General features: G+C 44.0%; 1 protein-coding gene across 2 annotated transcripts in view; it reads left to right on the forward strand.

Moving 5' to 3' along the window:
• The first annotated feature begins 28 nt into the window (after positions 1 to 28).
• The window catches only part of plppr2b (phospholipid phosphatase related 2b), a 41,869-nt gene continuing 38,935 nt past the window's right edge, over positions 29 to 2,962 (forward strand). The window contains exon 1 of one of the 2 annotated variants that reach the window (XM_031871936.1): positions 29 to 284. The gene's annotated coding sequence lies outside the window, so the exon portion shown is untranslated. The remainder of the gene's footprint in view (positions 285 to 2,962) is intronic. The other variant, XM_031871937.1, reaches the window with a different exon arrangement.

Genomic DNA, 2,962 nt, shown 5'->3' on the forward strand with positions numbered 1-2,962 from the left:
TCTCTCTCTCTCTCTCTCTCTCTCTCTCTCTCTCTCTCTCTCTCTCTATTCTCACTCAGAGCCGACGGGCTTCTCAGTGGCGGAGCGGCGGAAGTGAGAGGTGGTTTTGCTCTGAAAGAGACAAATAGGGGAAAAGAGAAAGAAGTGGAGCCGAGACCACAGCGCAACCAGAGAATGGGAATCTGCTGCAGGAGCAAATCCTCCTAGAGACGGAGACCCGGAGGAGGCAGCGGTCACTGTGCAGCAGCGGCAGCAGCACTGCTTCCAACAGACAGAGATTTAAGGTGAGAGTTCTAACAAACCAGTTACTGCTGTGCTCTTTTGGTTCTTTTTGAGAGACAGTGATCGTGCGTCACTACGACCCATATTGTTGAACCCTGAGGTGCAGCACAAGAGGAATTATGTGGAAGACATTCTCGCTGTGTTACACACACAAACACACACACATACACACACTCACGGGCATCAGCTGTGCAGCACCACTTCTTGGACCGACATCCAAGTTGACATGTAATGCGATGATGGTCACTTGTGCGTGTGAATGAGCCTGTGCACACAGGTGTGTGAATATCAACGTGTATGTGTGCGTGTGTGTCAGCGAGATGGTGAGTGGGTCTTTTGTTGCCGTGGTGCCAGTGCGGAGCTTAAGGATGCATATCATAGTGAACAACATGGACAGCAACACAAGAGACAATCAGTCATGCCAACCTTAACGCCCTATTGCTTCTGACTGCTTTGGAAGACGGGTGCTTAAAGGGAGACTACCTCCTGTGTGTGCGTGTGTGTGTGTGTGTGTGTGTGTATTTGCAATCCCTTTATCTTCTGCCACAACTTGTACAACCCGCTCTCTCTCTCTAGTATCAATGAATGCCGTTTCAAGCACTTTGTGCTGTAGCCGAGGTTCGACTGTAGCAGTGCTTATATTGGAATAGAGCCATAATAGTGGGATAGTGTTTCCCGTGAGGCAAACAGGCGATAGTGGAGAGAACAAGTATATGAACCACAGCATGAATAATTAACACACTTAAAACAGCGAGTGTAGTCTGCACTGCTTTGTGTGAGTGTGTGTGTGTGTGTGTGTGTGTGTGTGTGTACATTTCATTTGCTGCCATAAACAAGAAGAGATGTATCGAAACCATTTTCTTCCTGCCAGATACCGTTCCGATACCTGAACTTACCTATTGACCAATACCGAGTACTGATCCGATACCAGTGCGTTTAAAAAAAACAAAAAAAAGATTCCCTCATAATATCTATTTTAGATTGCTGTGAAAACATTTCCTTCTACAACTGCATTTATTCAAAAAAAATCCGTCAAAACCAACATTTTTACAAGATTTAATTTAAATACATCACGATAACGTCATAATCTACCTTCGCCCAATACTCATTTTTACTTAACAGACCTTAAACGCATCATAATGTAACTCAATGTACGTTGGCTCCGTTATTTAGCCAAGCAGGACTGTGCTGCCCACCGGCTGCTAACCGCTAACGTTAACAAGCCCTCCTCCTAAAGATGTCACATTTGTTCTTCACAATGTAACATTATCAGGGATCCAGCATTACAGGCTGTATCGTAGGAATTTACGATACTGGTATCGGTATCTGAACAACTCTATCAAGTCTCACCTGAAGCTATAAATAGAGGGCCATGATTATAAATCTATGACGCGAAACAGTAACTCCCAAAAGGGACTTTCAGATAGTGGGCACTGTGACAGCATTGGAAATGATGATGATCAAATCCCCCTTAATCCTGTATGTTTAAATTGGAGGGGGCAGTACTCTAGCATTTTGTATACACTTGTTTTAAAGGCTATCCAAGTTTGAATAATTCTTTGAATCTCAGCTTGCTGCTGGTTCAGAAGTCGAGTAGCTACATTTCTCCGCATGAGAGGAAATCCAACTGAATTTGGGTTACTGGGATTATTACATCTTTAATGTGTTAGTTATTAATACATCTACTGTGATGCTCCTTAAATATGTTGCGGCAGTATTTTATAGTAATATTTTCCTGCCCTGCTGACGTATACAAGTATACAATTTGTATCGTCATCATGAACGATGGTGATAATTTTTGTATTTGTGTAAGAAATAAATCCTCTTTTACTGTTTTTCATGTTTGAAATGTCCCCGTCATTGATTCATGTCTCAAGTGTAACATTTCTCTGTATCGCGGACGGAGACCTGGACGCATTCCAACCCAGTGCAGTGGCTTCCTCCCCTCTCACCAAAAGCCACCATTGATTGGAGAAAGGGATGACAAAGACCGCCGAGATTTGCCCTCAGCCATAAAGTCAGCGAGATAATTGTTGTCAAGGAGATGAGGGAATAGGCTCGATATCTGAGGGGAGAACCAATTGGTGTTTGATTAATAAAATTATATCGAAGACTGCTGAGGGCACTTGCTTTATGATTGATAAAAATCACGATTTCAAAATTCTTGGAAAAACTGCACTTGCTGTTTGATTCAAAGAGGATATTGAATAAGGCGTCCCTGGAAATGAAAACGAAAGCTGACATTATTCGGCATGAGCGCCATCATTTGCATGTCAGAAACCTGTGAGCGTCTCATGAGCTGGCCTTCCTGCGCTAACTTTACCCATCATCGCCTCCCCTGTCTCTTTCTCTTCCCACTTTGGAGGACTGAAGCTGTTTTTTTTCCTCCCTCAACTTCTACCTGTTATCCCCCGATTGCTGTTATTTCCCGTTGCTGAGTCTGCTGGCTTTCACCCCCCCACCCTCCTCACTTCTGAAGAGTCTCCGAACGTCTGCATCATGACTTTGTCTCTCTCTTATCTCTTTCTGTCAGGCTTTTGTTTTTGATCATCGCTCCTCTGTTTCCACTCTACTTCTCCTCCTTTCAACCTCATCTCTCCCCCTCCCAACTCTTTTGATGGCCTACCTACACTTGTGTGTGTGTGTGTGTGTGTGTGTGTGTGTGTGTGTGTGTGTGTGT

Source organism: Anarrhichthys ocellatus, unplaced genomic scaffold (genome assembly GCF_004355925.1).
Source record: "Anarrhichthys ocellatus isolate YVR2014 unplaced genomic scaffold, GSC_Weel_1.0 scaffold61, whole genome shotgun sequence".
NCBI classification, from domain to species: domain Eukaryota; kingdom Metazoa; phylum Chordata; class Actinopteri; order Perciformes; family Anarhichadidae; genus Anarrhichthys; species Anarrhichthys ocellatus.